Below are 20079 nucleotides of genomic sequence, written 5' to 3'. Positions count from 1 at the left end.
GGGGCAGAAATGCTCTAAATACAGTTTGCCCCCCAGGGGAGCGACCCTTGCCTCATGGGTCGCTCCCCATCTCTAAAAAACAAACATACAAAAAAAAAACACCCAAAAAAATTGCCCTGGCGCCTAGAGGTTTCTGCCCCCCCCTGGTGGCAGATCGGCCTAATAATAGGCCGATCTGCCCCCAGGGGGGCAGAAAGGGCCTAAAATAAATTTGCATCCCCAACCCCCACACCCCCACCAGGAGCGACCCTCGCCTACGGGGTCGCTCCCCCTGCGTGACATTGGCGCCAAAAAACAAATCCCCGGTGCCTAGTGGTTTCTGCCCCCTTGGGGCAGATTGACCTAAAATCGACCAATCTGCCCCCAAGGGGGGCAGAAATGGTCTAAATACAGTTTGCCCCCCAGGGGAGCGATCCTTGTCTGATGGGTCGCTCCCCATCTCTAAAAAAAAAAAAAAAAAAAAAAAAGAAAAACACAAAAAAAAAAAAATCCCTGGCAACAAGAGGTTTCTGCCCCCCCCCCGGGGGCAGAAATGGCCTAAAATAAATGTGCCCCCCCTGGGAGCGACCCTTGCCTACGGGGTCGCTCCCCCTGCGTGACATTGACGCCAAAAAACAAATCCCCGGTGCCTAGTGGTTTCTGCCCCCTTGGGGGCAGATTGACCTAAAATCGACCAATCTGCCCCCAAGGGGGGCAGAAATGGTCTAAACACAGTTTGCCCCCCAGGGGAGCGACCCTTGTCTGATGGGTCGCTCCCCATCTCTAAAAAAACAAACAAACAAAAACAAAAACACAAAAAAAAAATTTGCCCTGCCGCCTAGAGGTTTCTGCCCCCCCTGGGGGTAGATCGGCCTAATACCAATAGGCCGATCTGCCCCCAGGGGGGGCAGAGATGGCCTAAAATAATTTTGCCCCCCCACCTCCCCCCCCCCAGGGAGCGACCCTTGCCTACAAGGTCGCTCCCCTTGCGTGACGGCGCAAAAAAAAGATCCCTGGTGCCTAGTGGTTTCTGCCCCCCTTGGGGGCAGATTGACCTAAAATCGGCCGATCTGCCCCCAAAGCGGGCAGAAATAGCCTAAATATATTTTGCCCCTCCAGGGGAGCGACCCTTGTCCAAGGGGTCGCTCCCCATCTGTAAAACAAAAAAACAAAAAAATCCCTGGTGCCTAGTGGTTTCTGCCCCCCTTGGGGGCAGATCAGCCGAATCAAAATAGGCTGATCTACCCCCCAGGGGGGCAGAAATGGCCTAAAATAATCCCCCTCCCCCCAGGGAGCGACCCTTGCCTAAGGGGTCGCTCCCCTTGCGTGAAATTCACGCAAAAAAAAAAAACTCCCTGGTGTCTAATGCTTTCTGCCCCCCTTGGGGGCAGATTGGCCTCATCAAAATAGGCCAATCTGCCCCCAAGGGGTGCAGAAATGGCCTAAATATAATTTGCCCCCTAGGGGAGCGACCCTTGCCTAAGGGGTCGCTCCCCACCTAAAAAAAAAAGAAAACATAACAAAAAGAAAAAAAAAAAGAAATGATCCCTGGTGCCTAGAGGTTTCTGCCCCCCCTGGGGGCAGATCGGCCTAATAATAGGCCGATCTGCCCCCAGGGGGGCCAGAAAAGGCCTTCCCAAAAAAATGCCCCCCCTGGGAGCGACCCTTGCCCAAGGGGTCGCTCCAGTTGCGTAAAATTTGCGGGAAAAAAAAACTCCCTGGTGTCTAATGTTTTCTGCCCCCCTTGGGGGCAGATTGGCCTCATCAAAATAGGCCAATCTGCCCCCAAGGGGGGCAGGAATGGCCTAAATATATATTGCCCCTAGGGGAGCGACCCTTGCCTAAGGGGTCGCTCCCCACCTAAAAAAAAAGAAAACATCACAAAAAAAAAAAAAAAAAAAAAAAAAGCTCCCTGGTGCCTAGAGGTTTCTGCCCCCCCTGGGGGCAGATCGGCCTAATAATAGGCCAATCTGCCCCCAGGGGGGGCAGAAAAGGCCTTCCTAAAAAAATGCCCCCCCTGGGAGCGACCCTTGCCCAAGGGGTCGCTCCCTTTTGACAGTTTCATTAAAAAAAAAAAACTAATCCCTGGTGTCTAGTGGGGTTTCAAAAGCCGGATTGCAAGCAATCCGGCTTTTGAAACCCTGTGAGAGACTTCAAAGGGAAGGAAATACATTTCCTTCCCTTTGAAGCCTCTCGGGGCCTCCCCATGGGATTGAAAGAGAAATGCAAAAGCATTTCTCTTTCAATCGCGCTGGAAGCAGAGCTTCCAGCGCGATGGGGGAGACTCTGTGACTAATCAGCGCGCGCTCGCGCGCTGACGTCACAGGGGGGGTTGGGGGGGTCGGGAGTGGGAGGGGAAGGGCTTCCCCTTCCATCCCTGACTTTGGGGGGGTGGGGGAAGCACACAGAGGGAGCGAGAGCACTCCCTCTGGGCTGTGTGCCGAGGACGTAGTGGTTACGTCCTCGGCACAGCAGCACTGTGCCGCAGGACGTAACCACTACGTCCGCGGCACAGAAGGGGTTAAAGGCTGGGGCCCTTTCCCCTGTTGCATGGGCCATGGCAGATTCCAGACACAAGTCACAGCAGCACACGCAGTGGAGATGTGGTCCTGTGGAAAGTCAGGAATCAAGTGAAGTGGAACAAAGAACATGGCGGTCACGGCGGTGAACACCACACCACTGGCATTGATCATCATTGGTTCCTGTACTCCATAGAGGCCCATGTTAGCCAATGAGGAATTGCACAGCGGTGCAGACCGCCTCCCGCCATGAATCCTAATGCCGGTGGAGTGAGGTCACTTCCACTTGTCCCTGCATACAGGATAGGCGGTTGCAATTTTGTACTGGTAATACACATGCAATGATTTAAAAGTGCGTCATTGTTGTTGAATGTACACACCTAGAAAATTCCAGTGTCCAACATATAAACATGCTCTGTGTACACTGCTGTAGTGTGTTCATAGTTTCTGTTGTCACTCCCTTCTTACTTTTGGGTCCCTTAGGTACCAACCACTGTGGAGGAATAGGAGAAGGAGGCAAGCACCCATGTACAGACTCCTTGTGGACTTGGCTACACTGGAGGACAGGCACATCATACTCACCTATCGTCTGGACAAGGCCACAATCACAGAGCTGTGTGCACAATTGGAGCCTGATCTGCTACCTGCTATCCATTGCACAACGGTAATACCCATTCTTATTCAGGTACTCTCAGTGCTCCATTTTATGGAAACTGGCTCTTTCAATGTGACAGTGGGCTTGGCTGCAGAAATGTCACAGCCAATGTTCTCTATTGTGCTTGCAGGGGTTTTGGCAGACTTGCTCAAACACATGTGCAGCTACATTGCATTCCCCCAGGTAGATGAATTACCCACTGTAATGCTGGAAGGCTGGATTCTATGCAATGGGACACATACCACATGTTATCGGGCCATTGACGGGACCCATATTGCCTTAGTCCCCCCACCAGGGCTCACTCAATGTCCAGATGGTGTGCCTTGCTGACCAGTACATCTCCCACGTCCCTGTGAAGTATCCTAGGTTGGGGCATGATGCCTTGGTGCTGAGAAATAACAGCATCCCACAGCAAATGGCACAACTAAAGAGGCACGGAGTGTGGTTTATAGGTGAGCTTGAGTCCCCACCCAATGTATGTAAGCGTATGACTTCAGGAGTCATACCATCTGCCATTGTGCACAGCTAGTGTGTGTCCCTCACTTCTTGCAGACTATTCCAGCTACCCAAACCTGTCCTGGCTCCTGACCCTTGTTAGGTATCTGAGAACAAGGGCTGAGAATAGGTACAATGATGTTCCTGGGCGTAAAGGAGGATTGTTGAAAGGACCTCCGGTCTCCTGAAGGCCAGGTTTAGGTGCCTCCATCTGACAGGTGGCTAAGAAGATCTGCAGGATTATTGTGTGCTGTATGTTGGACAACTTGCCACTCAGATGCCATGTGCCCTATCTGCAGGAGGAGACAATGCAGCTGTGGCAGCAGTGGACACTGAGGACAGTGAGAAGGATGAAGAGGAGGAGGATGTGGACAACCGGACACATGTGATACAGCAGTACTTCCAATGACACTCAGGTAAGACTGCTGTACTAAATATTTCTCCATTTCAGTGTTGTGCTCTGTGGCTGTAGCATAATGCCAGTCACTACCTTTGCACCCCACCTGACTGTCACCTATGCCTTCCCTCTTTGCAGATATTGCTATGGTTACAACAGTGTAACGCTGTGATATGCACAGACTACTGAGACACATTTGTAGGATGGATCAACATATTACTGGCCATTTGCACAGGATCATGCAGTTCATTACAGTACAATAGACTGTGTATTACCTTCAGATAAAGCATTATTACTTAAGTTGTGTCCAAGATTGTTCATTAAAAATTGGTATACAATGCAAAGTGCAATAGAGTGGGGTGGTGGTTGGGAAAAGTCCAGTGTAGTGGGCCGGTCTGTTTGTTGCACAGGTCCAGTGTCCAAGGGCCCATTGGAATGGGAGCAATGGCAATTCTAAGTGGACAAGGTGACACAGTGTGACACAAGGAGGACATTCAGGAGGGGCTCATTTCCTGGAGGTGGTCTTGGTCTTGTCAACTCTCTCTGGTGTCTGTCTGGGTGGAAGGGACCCTTTGTGGGTTGGCCTTTGGGTCCTTGATCAAGGCCTCCTGTCCACTAGCTGCAGCAGATGTGGAGGGCTGGTCAGTACACTGGCTAGTGGAAGGGGCCCACTGGTGTGCTGTGTAGTCTCTCATGAGGTCACCCAGCACCCCTGTAATGGAGACCATGGTGGTACTCAAGGCCTGTAATTCTTGCTTGATCTCCTGGTGGTGTTACCCCTGCAGCCGCTGGTTCTCCTGCATGATGTGTAACACCTGACCTATCTTGTCCTGGGATTGGTGGTAAGCCCCCAGGACATTAGTGAGTGTCTCCTGGGCAGTCAGTTCCCTGGGCCTGTCCTCCCTCTGGCGCATAGCTGTCCTCTGACCATCACATCCCAGGCCCCGTATGACTGTGTCCCCTGAACGGTGTGCCCACTCACACTGACCCCAGGACCCTCATTGTCTTGCCTGTGAGGTGTGGACTCGGGTCCCTGTACAGGCAGGCATACTACTGATTGACGTGTCCTGGGGACAGAGGTCTGGGGACATTGGGTGTCTGCTGTGCTGTTAGATTCTGAAGGGGGAGACTCTGTAGTGGACTGGATATCGGATGGGGTAGTCGGCTGACCAGTGGTCCCTGATGGGCCAGGGAGTTCATCATCCAGATCCAGAGCTCCAGAGTTGCTGTCATCACTGGGGGCATCCTGGTAGCCATGACAGCTCCTCATCACTGTGATTGGCTGGGGCACCTATGGGGGTGTAAGTGGTGTATTATGCTACATGTCTCTGACATATTCTGCATCACTAGCTTCCCCAATGTTATTGCTGTTGCCCTGCCACCTTTGGTTATGCATGGTGACGGATTATGGGATTGTTAGTTCTCCATGCTGCACATGCATTGGTAGTGGGTGTACATGCAGGGCTGGAAGGAATGTACATACAGTGGGTATGGCATGCAAGGCTTGGCATTTCATTTTGATAATTGTGATGGTGCACTGTATAGGAATGGAGTGGGGTGATGGTTGTCAGAGTGAGGGATTGTGGTGGCATGCAGGTATGGGGGATGATAGGTAGTTAATATTGACTCACCAGTGTCCAGTGCTCCGGCTACTCCAATGAGTCCCTCAGTATGCAAGATTGCCAAGACTTGCTCCTCCCATGCTGTCAGCTGTGGGGGAGGAGGTGGGGGTCCACCACCAGTCCTCCTGATGGTGAGCTGGTGCCTTGCTGCAATGGAATGCACCTTCCCCCGTAGGTCGTTCTACTCTTCCTTATGTTGTCCCTTGTGCGTGGATGTAGTTCCACAGCATTCACCCTGTCAACAATCCTCCGCCATAGCTCCACCTTCCTGGCAATGGAAATCTGCTCGAACGGTGCTCCAAACAGCTGTGGCTCTACCCTGACTATTTCCTCAACCATGACCTGCAACTCCTCGTCGGTGAAACAGGATGCCTTTGTGGGGACATGAGTGTTGTGTGGTGTGTGTGCGATGTGCAGAGGGTGATGTGTGAAGTGGTGGGGAGTGTGGTGTGTGGTGCATGTCAGCTGAATAAGTAGTTGTGATATGTGTGTGCAGTTCTCTTTTGGATTGGCGTCGCAAAGTGTAGCCTTCTTCTTGTGTTTGCAAACAATTGTGGGTGATGTGGGTGTGTGTTTTATAGTGCTGTTGGTGGGTGTGTGGGGTGTGTGTATTTGTGTTAGGTGTAGGTTTTTTGTTCTGGCCAATTTTGTCTTGTTTTACATTTGGGTGGCCATTTCTGTCGCGGTGGTGTTCACAGCCAATGGTTTACTGTCGTTGAATGTCCGCTGTGGTGATACGTGGGTCATTATTCGGAGGGTATTGTATTGGTGGCGTAACGGTATGGGTGGTAGTACCAACAGTTTATCACGTTCAATGGGTCTGGCGGATTTGTGGTTGTGGCTGTTTTCTGTCAGTTTTGTATGCATGTGTCATAATCTGGCAGACGGATGTCCGCCTCCGCGGCGGTATGATGGTGGCAGTATTTACCACCAGGGTCATAATGGGGGCCAAAATGTGCTGCTATTGGGCAAATATTAAAGGGCTATGGGAAAGATAACCATTTTGTAACGGTTTGTAAGGCGAAGAAAAAACTAACTCTGTCACGCCGCGAAAACAAAATTGACCCCCAACGTTCCAGAAGTAACGTTATACATGCACCCACTAGGCCAAGCTGTAACATCAGTTTAGTCAAAATATTCAGTGGATTCTTTTAAATTTTCAAATATATGCACTGAAATTTAGCAGGGTATAGTATTTTAAGAGATTTTTAATTATAATGGTTTTAACAAATGTAAGCAAAGAGTTATAGACATGTCTAAACATTTTTAGCAGGGCTGACCTTACTATGTATTTGAATGTGTTCATATACTTCTCCATTCCCCTCACCCTCCCCTTCCTAAGATTTTAACTAATAATGCAAATAAGGATTCATTGATTAATCAATTCATTAACTGAACTCAATCGTCATCTTATTCTTCGACCAACAGTTATTCAGTTTTAGTGTCAAATGAGAGTGAGGAAGATGGAAGTGCAGTGTCAATGTTTACTTCAGAAAAATATGCGCACGTTGGACTGGCCGCATGAAGAGAGAAATATGAATTGAAGAAAAGTTGATGAGAAAAATCACAAAAATCATTTAAAGATTGTCCGAAAATTCCACTAAGGATAACCGGGTGTTCGATATCTTTTATTATTGACATTGGTGCGTCGATAAACATTATGCCCGAAGAGAAATACAATGAGCTATTACTAGTCTCACACTGTTGAAGACCAACGTACATACATGGGTTGCATTTATGCCATTAAAGAGTCATGGTTCATTCACATCAACCATGAAACACAAAAAGACAAAGGGGGTCATTCTGACCCTGGCGGTAATTACCGCCATGGCGGAGGTTGGCGGTAGCACCGCCAACAGGCTGGCGGTGCTCCGCCGGGCATTCTGACCGCGGCGGTACAGCCGCGGCCAGAAGCGGAAAGCCGGCGGTGTACCGCCGACTTTCCGCTGCCCATGGGAATCCGCCATGGGGATTCTGACAGCCCATACCGCCATCCTGTTCCTGGCGGTTCACCCGCCAGGAACAGGATGGCGGTGTGGGGTGTCGTGGGGCCCCCGTAAGAGGGCCCCACAAAGAATTTCAGTGTCTGCTTTGCAGACACTGAAATTCGCGATGGGTGCAACTGCACCCGTCGCACCTTCCCACTCCGCCGGCTCCATTCTGAGCCGGCTTCCTCGTGGGAAGGGTGTTTCCCGCTGGGCTGGCGGGCGGACTTTCGGCGGTCGCCCGCCAGCCCAGTGGGAAAGCCAGAATGACCGCCGCAGTCTTTTGACCGCGGAGCGGTCTTTCGGCGGGAACCGCTTGGCGGGCAGCGACCGCCGTCCGCCGCGGTCAGAATCACCCCCAAAGTGCCTGTTTCAACACTGCTGCTGAATTGGGACTGGTATCTGTGAACTACAACATGAATGTTCACCACGAAATAGTAAGTCAGATCCCTTTGTTGTTTCATGGATTAGGGAAGCCTAAGACCATGAAAGTGAAACCGCATATCAAAGAAGATATTCTTCCGGTTGCTCAAAGACAAAGGCGAATTGCATTTAATTTACAAGAAGCTATTGAAAAAGAGCTTGAGACACTACTAAAGCATGATATTATTGAGCAATCCACTGGTCCATCCATGTGGGTTTTGCTCATAGTAGTAATACCCAATGAGGACAAGAAAGAAGCTGTACGCATCTGTGCTGATATGTGTCAAGCTAACAAGGCATTTGAAGGAAAACACCATCACGGTCCACACATTGCCGACATGACCACTCAGTTAAATAGCGCCAAAGTCTGCTCTTGCCTTGATCTAAACATAGAGTATCAGCAATTGGAACTTGAAAAAAAAATTCTGGTACCTTACTACTTTTTCTACTCACGTTGAACTGCTTAGATATATAAGATTAAGGCCCTAATTATGACATTGGTGGTAAATCCCACTTACCACCATGCTGACTGCCGCCAACATACTGCTGCCACAGCAAATATCTGTTCACCATATTATGACACACACACACCAATCCGTCATTATTCAGCCACACACACAAGTCCGCCACACCAAAGGTCAGTGATAAACTGGTGGTATCAAAACCCACACCATTATGCAAACAGAACAACGCCCACCACATTATGACCCAAGAATCACCACAGCGGACATTCAACCACGGTAAACCATTGGCGGTACGTACTGCTGCGCTCATAATACACAAACACATACAAAACAACACCACATTGGTCAATTTAAATAACACAAACCTGACACCCACACACACACACCACACCCACACAGCACTATAAAACACACACCCAGATTACCCACAACCCTTTATGAATAGAAACCATTTGCACCGGACAGAGGCAGCAACACAACCAGAGCCACATACCACCATCACCTATACACCACCCACGCACCTCACAACACACACCACAACTCATTACCCTACACACCCTCACTAACAATACTCACAGAACACCCATGGCACCACAACGACACCCCAGATTCTCTAAGGAGGAGCTAAGGGTCATGGTGGAGGAAATCATCCGGGTAGAGACACAGCTATTTGGGGCACAGGTGCCGCAAATATCCATTGCTAGGAAGATGGAGCTATGGCGGAGGACCGTGGACAAGGTCAACACCGTGGGACAGTACCCCAGAACAAGGGATGACATCAGGAAGAGGTGGAACAGCCTACGGGGGAAGGTACGTTTCATTGCAGCAAGACACCAACTCGCTGTACAGAGGACGGGCGGTGGACCCCCACCTCCTCCCCCACAACTAACAACATGGGAGGAGCAAGTCTTGGCAATTATACATCCTGGAGCCTAGCAGGAGTAGCAGGATGACTGGACTCTGGTAAGTCAACTCTCTACAACTATCACCCCCCTACCTGCATGCCATCACAAACCCCCACCCTTACTCGCATCACCCCACCATCACATCTCACTCATCCCAATGCCAAGCCCTGCATGCTCTACCAATGCATGGACACCCCTCACAGACCTGCATGGACACCTATCACTAAAGCATGCACACTAGAGAGAACTCATCATCCCACCATACACTAACATACATAAGTGAAAGCTGCCAGGGCAAAAACAACCAGAGAGGACAATCTATCCATGCAGAATATGTCAAACACAGGAACAATAATACTGCATTTACATCTTCACAGATATCCCAGCCAATGTCACCGGAGAAGAGGGACCAGCAGCATCCAGTACCCCCACAGAAGGGGCCCACAGTGACTCTGCTTGCCTGGATCTGGATGTCTAACATGGCCTATCAGGGACCTTTGGACAGTCGGTTACCCAGCCACAGTCGTATACCACCTCAGAGCCTCCCCCATCAGGAAATACCACCACAGCACCCACTAAGTGTGCCCATACCTCTGCCCTCAAGACACGTCAATCAGCAGTGTGTCCACCACTACAGGGACCCCAGGGCACACCAGAAACCCAAGACAATCAGGGACCTGGGGTCAGTGGCAGTGGGCACATGGTTCAGGGGACAAAGGCACAGGAAAACAAGGAAGCTGAGAGGACTGCTGTGCGACAGGGGGAGGACAGGCCCAGGGAACCGACTCTCCAGGAAGCCCTCACAGAGATCCTGGGAGCATACCAACATTCTCAGGATACGCTGGGCCAGATCCTGGACAACGTGCAGGAGAACCAGCGGCTGCAGTAGGGACAGTACCAGGGGATCAGGGAGGACTTGAAGGCCATTGACACTAACATGGTCACCATTGCAGGGGTGCTGGCAAACATGGCCAACATTATGAGGGAGGCAGTGTCACACCAGTGGGCCCCTGCCACTAGTCAGACAGTCCTCCACCTCTGCTGCCGCTAGTGACCCCGCCACAGGACCGATAGGCCACCAGCACCCCTCCCCCTGCAGAAGGAGAACCACCCAGCAAACGTTCCCTGCGATCCAGGTAGAAGCCAGAGACTATTGCCAAGACCCTCGTCAGGAAATGAGACTCTCCTGATTGTCACACTTGTGTCCCACTCTGTCACCCTGTCCTCCTTGAATTGCCATTGCTCCCCTTCCTATGCCTCCTCGGACAATGCACCTGTACTACAAATAGACTGGAACTATACCCTGGACCATCATCACCCCAGTCCATTGCTCTTCTTCCTTTTCTTCAGAGCAATGCATTAAACACACTTTGGAAAAATACAAGTATGGAGTATGTTAAATGATTGAAGTATGTATTAGTTTAAACAAGGTTTAAATATTGCAATTCAACTGTACAGTAATGATAACATAGGAAAGACCTGTAGTTGGCTGCAGTGACAAAGCCAGGAGCAATAGTGGGGCACCAACATCTGCAAAAAGAGTTGCCAAAAGGTAAACTGAGTGGGCATAGAAGTGGGAAATCGCAGCCTTCCAGTGACAATGTGAAACAAAAAACTGACAATGAAATGTGAAGAAACACTGTCTTACCTGTGGGTCATTGGAAGTATTGCCTATTCACTGCAGATCTGTTGTCGTCGTCCTCATCCTCTGCCTCCTCATTTTCACTGTCCACAGGGTCCATTGCTGCCACATGGCCATCTCCAGCCTCCTCCTCCTGCCGAAAAGGCACATGGCGTCTCAAGGCAAGATGAAGCACGGCACGATTATCTGCCAGACCTTCTTGGGTGAGTAGCACAGGGATCCACCAGTCAGATGGAGGCACCGGAACCTGGCCTTCAGTAGGCCAAATGTACGTTCAATGATCCTTCTTGTTCGCCCATGTGCCTCATTGTAACGTTCCTCAGCCATTGTCCTGGGATTCCTCACAGGGATCAGTAGCCATGATAGGTTGGAGTAGCCTGAGTCACCTGCAAATATCGAGGGACAAATGTTAGCCACACACTATCCCTTATGGCCCACACCATACCCATATACCAACATCCACTCTGTGGGAACCAGGGCTCACCTATTAGCCACACACAGTGCCTCTGTACTTGGGCCATCACATTTGGGATGCTGCTATTCCTCAGGATAAAGGCATCATGCACCAACCCGGGATACTTAGCATTGATGTGGGAGATGTACTGGTCCGCCAAACATACCATCTGCACATTCATCGAGTGAAAACGTTTTCGATTTCTGAAGACCTGTTTATTTTGCCACGGGGGACAAATGCAATATGTGTTCCATCAATCGCCACAATTATGTTGGGGATATATCCCATTGCATAGAAGTCAGCCTTCACCGTGGGCAAATCCTCCACATGGGGGAAAACAATGTAGCTGCACATGTGTTTAATCAGGGTACCCAACACTCTTGTCAGCACAATTAAGAACATTGGCTCTGACATTCCTGCTGCCAAGCCCACTGTCACTTGGAAAGTTGCCAAGAAATGGAGCACAGATAGCACTTACACACGACGGGGGATCCCAGTGGCGTGACAGCAGATATCAGATCAGGGTTCAGTTGGGCACACAGCTACATGATAGTAGCCCTGTCACGTCTGTAGGTGAGGATAATCTGCCTGCCCTCCATTGTTGCCAAGTCCACCAGGGGTCTGTACATTGGGGATGTCTCCCTCTCCTATTCATCCACTGCGGTTGCAATCTTTGGGTCAAAAGAGTGAGGAGCCGGTCATGAAATGTACATTGTAGCCACTACAGTTCAATGAATGATGTGAATTCTAAATGTATTTGTGGCATATATCCTGGATGTACAATTGTGATCTGTGACGCAGTTATGTTCCATGCACTTCCCCCCTGAAATGGCGTCTGCCTGTCCTGTATGGAGGGACAGGTGGAAGTGAAGTAATTCCTCTGATGTTGTGCACCTTTGTGGGAGGAGACCGGGAACTGCCGTGCAACGCCTCATTGGATAAAATTGGGCCCTATAGGGTACAGTGGCCAATGATGATGTACACCGGCGGGGACGATATGCACTGCCACGGACGTCACCGCCATTTTCTATTTGTTCACTCACCTGATCTTCAACAGGAGAGGACCTACACTGCATGTGCTGCTGTGACCTGTGTCTGGTACCTACCATGGCCCATGTGACTGTGGAAAGGGCCCCTGCCTTCTCCTCTGCGGAGTTGGAGAGACTAGTGGATGGGGTCCTACCCCAGTACGGACTGCTGTATGGGCCTCCAGACCAACAGGTGAGTACACTGTGAGCACGATGCATGGGGTGTGAATGCATGGAGTGCTGTGTGTGAAGGCTTTGAGTAGGGGGGGTTGGTGGATGGGCCCAGGGCACCGTGCAGCATGTATGGTGGGCCATGTCTGTGCGAAAGGGGATGGGAAGGGCTATGGTGGGCCATGAGTGTATCATGCAGGACGGTCTAACTAATACCTTTCCCTGTGTATATTTCCTCTGCAGGTCAGCACCCATCAAAAGAAGGGTATATGGTGTGCCATCGCCAAGGAGCATCCACTGTCAGAAATGGTGGGAGGACCTGAGACGCTGGGCACGGAAGATGGCGGAGGCCCAGCTGGGGATAGTCTCACAATGAGGAAGTGCTGCCCGTTAAACCCTGACCCCCCCCCGATGGCTCGCATTCTGGCGGTGGCCTATCCAGAGCTGGATGGGTGCTCGAGGGCATTACAGCAGGCACAAGGAGGTGAGTACAGTGTCCATCATTACAACTTACACCTGGTGGGGTGGTATCCAGGTGGGGGATGTGTGTCTGTGGGTGCCCCTAGAACAGGCCTGAGTAGGTCCCATGTTGGGCATGGATCTGATGGTAAATTCCTCCAACCTGGCTAATAGGCATCCTCTACTTGGCAGGGCTGTGGGGGTCCCAGGTATGCTGCAGTTGGCGGTATGTGTCCCTCGCCATGCCCTGGTGACTAGCATTGTTGCTGGTAGTGCATTGCATAGTGCATAGGGCTGTTCCCTGTGTGTAAGGGTGGTATGTACGCCAACGGTGGTGTTGGTGTAGCCATTGACCAAGTGTATCCTTTGTCTCTTCCCTCCCCTTTTTGTTTTGTCATCCTGTCCTTATGTGCATTAGCATCATCTGGTGGAGGAGCAGAGGCACCGGCGACAGAGGAAGCTGCATCCACACAGCACCTAGGAGGCAGAGTCCACCGACGCTGAGGGCACCAGTGGGACGGAGCACGACGGAAGCACCATGGCGGAAACTGGAGGGGACAGTGCAGACACGGATACCTCCTCCGATGGAAGTTCCCTGGTGGTGACGGACACCTCTGTGACCACCCTAGCTACAGGTACAGTTGCCACCCCTCGTACCAGCACCGCCCTCTCAGCAGCCCCTCAGCGAGATGCCCGTGCCCGCTCACCCAGGAAGGTGGGCATCTCCTTCGCCCCAGGTACCTCAGGCCCTGCCCCAGTGTGCCCTGCTGCCCTGAGGGAGGAGGCAATTGACCTCCTGAGATCCATCTCTGTAGGGAAGTCAACCATTGTGAATGCCATCCAGGAGCTGGCAGCTGAAATGCAACCAGACCAATGCATTTCTTGGGGGCACACTGGCTTGGTGGCCCAACATAGATCAATCCAGGCTCTGGCCTCCTCTCTGATGGCAGCCATTGTCCCTGTTTCTACCCTCCCCCCTATAACTTTCTCTGCCCAATCCCATTCCCCTCAACCCCAGCCTATCCCAAGCACACAGACAGAAGAGCATGCAGACAGGACAACACACACGAATGGACATGGCAAAGACAAGCACCACACATCATCCCACAGGCACTCACACAAACACCATACAGATGCAGACATACAAACATCTACTGCCTCCCCTGTGGCCCCTTCCTCCTCGTCCTCCACCTCCCTCCCAGTTGCATCTACAGTCACACCTGCATGCACTACATCTTTATCCACTACCTCTAGCACCAGCACACCTATCACACCTCACTGGAAGTTACCACCCCAACATCCATGCACATGTCCCCTGTGTCCTCTCCCACTGTGTCTGTCCCCCCAAGATACACAAATGCAAGCACTCAGACCCCCACAGCCATCCACCTCACAAGAGCATCCAGCCCATGCACCCAAACACAGCAGACAGACACCTCCTACAACCACTCCCTCTTCCCACCTAATGTCCCTAGGCAGCTTTTCCTCTCAACCACTGACCTCTTCCCTCTCCCCCCCATTCTTCACGTCTGGCCAGGGTGTGTAAAACCCAGCCAAGGACCTCAGCCTCGCAGTCCATGGGCCCAGTAGTTTCCACAGCAACTCTTGGTGGTAAAGGATCCAGGCCACCAGCCAGCCACACGGAAAGGGTGCCTGCCCCAAGTGCTGCCAGGAAGGTCAAGGTGCCACCCCCAGCTGCTGCCAGGAAGGGAAAGGAGTAATCCCCAGCTGCTGCCAGGAAGGGCAAGGGGCCTGCACCAGCAGGCAGAAAGGACAAGGGGCCTGGTGCTGGGACTCAGTCAGAGACCCTATCACCAACCATGGTGGTGCAGCCATCCGAGGCTGCAGGGGATGGGCAGGAACCTCCCCCACCCACCACTACAAGCAACAGCACCACCACCAGCACCACCAGCAGCAGTGAGCAGCCGTCCGAGGCTGCAGGGAATGGGCAGGAGTCTCCCCCACCACCACCACCAGCAGCACCACCACGGAGCAGCCGTCACCGCCAGCGGACAGTCTGTAGTCCTGACTCCATGGGCTGTTGTGCAACCTGCCCCCTGCAAATCCTGTGTGTATGACACCCACCTGAGAGACTGTGACCTTGCAATCCCCAAAATGTGCATCACGGGACACGATGCATCCTCCAGAACCAGTGGATATGGCACCCACCCACCCCATCCTTTCCAGGATGAAGATCACAGGGCACAACGCCCTCTCCAGAACCAGTGGGTATGGCACCCACTCACACCATCCTCTCCAGGATGAAGATCACAGGGCACGATGCCCCCCCAGAACCAGTGGGTATGGCACTCACTCACCCTATCCTCTCCAGGATGAAGATCACAGGGCACGATGCCCCCTTCAGAGCCAGTGGGCAAGTCACCCACTTGGGAGAATGTGGCCTTGCACTCCCCGGGCCCAAGCACAGGGCATGTTGCCCCCTCCAGAGCCAGTGGGCAAATCATCCACTTGAGAGACTGTGGCCTTGCACTCCCCGGGACCAAGCACAGGGCATTTTGCCCCCTTCAGGACCAGTGGTGTTATTTAATCTGCTGGCTAAGGTGCCCCCCATTCCCCGTCCCCCTGAGGTGCCTGCCTATTTTTGAACTGATGCCCCTGCAGTGTTCTCTCCGTGTTGTTGCAGGAGTCAAGTGGGGCCTCGGACTTTGTAATGTGGTCCTGTGGCCCACGCACATTGAGCACTGGGCAGTGTCCTTTGTTTGTATATATGTATATACTTTTAGATCGAATTTTCATAATTCTACTATATTTATATTATTACAATCACTTTCATCTATTCCTGTGGTCCTTGCATTATTCCTGAGGGGTACGGGGTAAATATGTCATGTTACTGCATCTGCTTGTGTGTATGGTGCTGGGGGTGGGGGTGTTGCGTGTGTGTGTCACTCTGTTTTTCCTCCTCCCCTCCCCTGTGTGTTAGGCTGCTGTACTGACCATGGTCGTCTTCACCATTGTTGGTGTTTGTGGTGGAACAGGACGTAGAAAAGCATTGGGAAGATCTCCAGTTCAGGCTCCATGCCGGTGTGGTTCTTCTTTGAGTTTCCAAGGGTGAGTCGTTTCCCTTCTGTGCAGTGTTTCCGCCAAGCTTTTGATGTCATTGGTACCGCCCCAGAAAAGGTGGCGGATTGGGCTGTCATAATACAGTGGGCAGAACATTGACTTCCGCCTGGCTGTTAGTGGCTACTGCCGTGGTGCCTGTCGATTCCGCCCTGGGGGTCGGTGTGGTAAAGTGGCTGTCTGTCTGAGCTCTTTCCGCCCTGGTTATAATTTGGCGGTATTTACTGCCAGGCTGTGGCAGTATTACTGCCACTTTATCACCAACCACCAGGTTTGTAATGAGGGCCTAAATTTTGGTGTGTCATCAGCTGCCAAACTTTTTAAAGATGCAGGGGTGTGGAATTTATTGAAATATCTACTTGTCCACGGGACAGGCTGCTTCTCAAATCTACTTGTCCTGTAAAAAGATCTACTTGTCCCTTTGGTGCCATGTAGTGTGGCGCCAAATTATGGCAGCAATCTCATTATGTAGGAGCTCTGATAATAGCCTCTCTGATTATGCCAGGGCTACTACCATAGTAGGGCTTGAATACTTGCAGTTTCAATCCCTACTGTAGCAATTTCCTTATTTTTCCACCTTTCTGCAGATCTGCATACTGGGGCTGGAGGAAGCAGTAAGCAATAGTTCCAGGGCTGGAATGCCTTTGAGTCTGCAAACCTACTAACCTGCATATTTTAAAGATTTTCACCAGCTTCTCTCTAATATTTTCCCATAATAAGAAAGGTTGGACATTTACTCCTGACAATGGCAGAATTAGAACTTCTTCCAGGGTTGGGAAGAAAGTGGCTGGAGGGAAAATGAACTTGCAAATGCTCAATAGATTTTCACATGAGAAAATCTACACATGCGTATTTACCCATGCTAAAATACAGTTCACAAATATTTTATAGGGGTACGACATATACCATGGGTGCACTTTTGTGACTTTCTTCAAGAATTTGGGGCCACCTGTAGGTAGGTTCAGATTTGCGACCCGTAAATTGCGAGTCGCAAATCCGAATGTAGGATGGTGTCCCTGACACCATCTGTGATTCGCAAGGGCTTCGCAAATGCACACCTCATGAAAAATCATGAGGTGGGACGCAATTTGCGACCCCTTTGCGAATGGCGGCCTCACAGGGATGGTGGCCTGCTGGAGACAGCAGACCACCATGTCTGTGACTGCTTTTCAATAAAGCAGTTTTTTTTTTTTTGTAATGCAGCCCGTTTTCCTTAAAGGAAAACGAGATGCATTACAAAAACGAAAAATGAAACGTTTTAGTTTCATTTTTTCAGAGCAGGCAGTGGTCCGCAGGACCACTGCCTGCTCTGAAAAAATGTTTACAGTGACATTCACAATGGGGAAGGGGTCCCAGGGGGACCCCTTCCCTTTTGTGAAAGTGTTAGCACCCATTTGAAATGGGTGCAAACTGCGATTGGCTTGCGCCCGCGTTCGCAAAGCAATCCTACATTGCACTGCGAGTCGCAATTAGGAAGGGAACACCTCTTCCTAATTGCGAGTCGCAAACCCGTTTTGCGATTCGGTAACCAGGTTACCGAATCGCAAAACTGGGTTTGTGCATCGCAATGTGCTTTTTGCACGTCACAAACAGCGAAAGTCGCTGTTTGCGACATGCAAAAAGCTACCTACATGTGGGTCTTGGTCCCTAATTAGGTCTGGTGTTAACAAAGACATTTTGTTTTTATTAAACTTCTATTTCTCTCTCTTTTGGCTGGCTTTACTGTGAGTGATCGCATTCTTCTCTTCCACAAGGAGCATATTGGCACACAAAGTAGTTTTGTTCAGTGTCAGGAACAACAGTGCCAATCAGTGACGTAACGAAACTGGAGGGTGCCCCTTTGCAAAGAACATGGAGGAGCCCCCTCTCCAGACTCACTCAGAGCAGGTGCTGTGCTGAAGGGGCCCCCTGGAGGGCGGCTGCGGGGCCTTTGTTATGCCACTGGTGGCAACGTGTGCTTTTGGAGTTCAAAAACGTTTTGGTTTTTTTTGCCAGTTTTTGTTACAATGTTGAGGGCCTGGTAGCTCCCACAACAATAAAGTGTTACAAAAGCCATGTCAAAACAAGACACGCATTGATGAAACTAAAAGACTTATAAAAATATGTCAGATCAGTTGGCTTTGTCAGTGTTTGTTTATTTTCATGCTTCCCATAATAGTGTTGAAAATGGTTACACTGATTTTCCATTCGAAATATTTTTGGGAAATACTAGCATGCATCAAAACATTTTACTAAATGACACTTCATTTGCATCTAATCAGAGAGCATTCTGGGAGCATTATACTTAGCCTCATAGCCTAAACTTTTCAAACATGTGTATACACGTTTTTTTTTTTTTGTACTGGAACCAACGTCAGTAGTGAAGTGTGACCTTAAAACATTTATTTACAGCACTCACCCTAATAATGAAGGTTTTCAAATAATGAACCATAAATACAAGTTCGAACAGCATTATCTTTTGGAAACACATTACCTCAACTGCAGAGAGTTCCACTCTCTGTAAACAGGCAGCCACAGGGTTTGTGCTGCAGAGGGTTGGGCCTACTTGTCCCAAGGACAAAGTGAACATAAAAACTTGTTGCCCTTGACCTCAAAGAAGATGTCCGTCGGGCGATAGGAATTCCACATCCCTGAAGATGTCATTTGAAATATAATGCAGCCTACCATTGATGCTTTCAATTACAATGATGAGATATTAGTCTTTGGGGCTAGATGAAAAGGACAAGATAAAGCTCTTACACAAGTCTGGTGATTATTTGCTGATGCAGTCTAACCTTGAATACAGAGAAGTGTGAGTTCCATAAAGCAAAACTCAAATTCATTGGCCATATCTTTTCTGATGGGGGTATGTTGCCAGATCCAGCTAAGGTACAAACTTTGTCAGCCACAATTCCTGACAAGATGTTACGATGTTATGTTCATTCCTTAGCATGGCCAGTTATCTTTTTAGATATCTACATGACTTTGCAACAGTAAGTGCTTCCTTAAGACATTTAACAAAAAGAAATGTTCCGTTTTACTGGTCACACCAACGTCAACAAAGTTTTAAGAAACTCAAACATGCAAGTGAGAACACCATTGAAATGGCCTACTTTGATCCAAAGCTACATACATAGGTTGTTGTTGCCTTAAGCCTGGTTGGGTTGTGCGTGGTCCTTGCCCAACACAATGGGCACCCAAATGCTCAAAGGCAAATTGTGGCATATGTAAGCAGAAGTTTGTCACAAACTAAGTGTGCCTACTCACAACCTGAAAACAAACGTTTAGCAGTAGTGTGGGCTTGTGAACATTTTCACGTATTCTTATATGAAAAGCATTTCACTCTTGTAACTGATCATCAAACATTTCTTACTATCTTTGGCAATCCAAAAGCCAAGATGCCTCCCAGAATTGAATGTTGGGGTTTGTGACTACAGGAATATGACTACACTATCTTGTACCAAGAAGGGAAAGATCAAAACCCTCCTGACTACTTTTCATGAATGCCAGTACAGTGCCATGGTGCCCCTCCCTAAGCTGCTGAAGCCTACATTAACTTCATTATAAAATCAAAAACCTACATCACTATTTCTTTGGAACAAATTACCACTGCAAGTAGCAAAGACAGTGACATGTTAAGGAAACTTTTCCCCTACTTACAACAGGAGTGGAAAGTTACTGTTACATTAGCTCTGGTTACGTCTAGGCTCGATTACTGTAATGCCCTCCTATCTAATCTGGACAGTGTTTCTATGAAAAAACTTCAGCTGATCCAGAATATGGCGGCAAAATTTATTCTAAATCTCCCACACTCTGCCTCAGCT

Source organism: Pleurodeles waltl, chromosome 3_1 (assembly GCF_031143425.1).
Source record: "Pleurodeles waltl isolate 20211129_DDA chromosome 3_1, aPleWal1.hap1.20221129, whole genome shotgun sequence".
In the NCBI taxonomy this organism is placed as follows: domain Eukaryota; kingdom Metazoa; phylum Chordata; class Amphibia; order Caudata; family Salamandridae; genus Pleurodeles; species Pleurodeles waltl.
The sequence above is the reverse complement of the archived record's forward strand: the minus strand, read 5'-3'. Positions refer to the sequence as shown.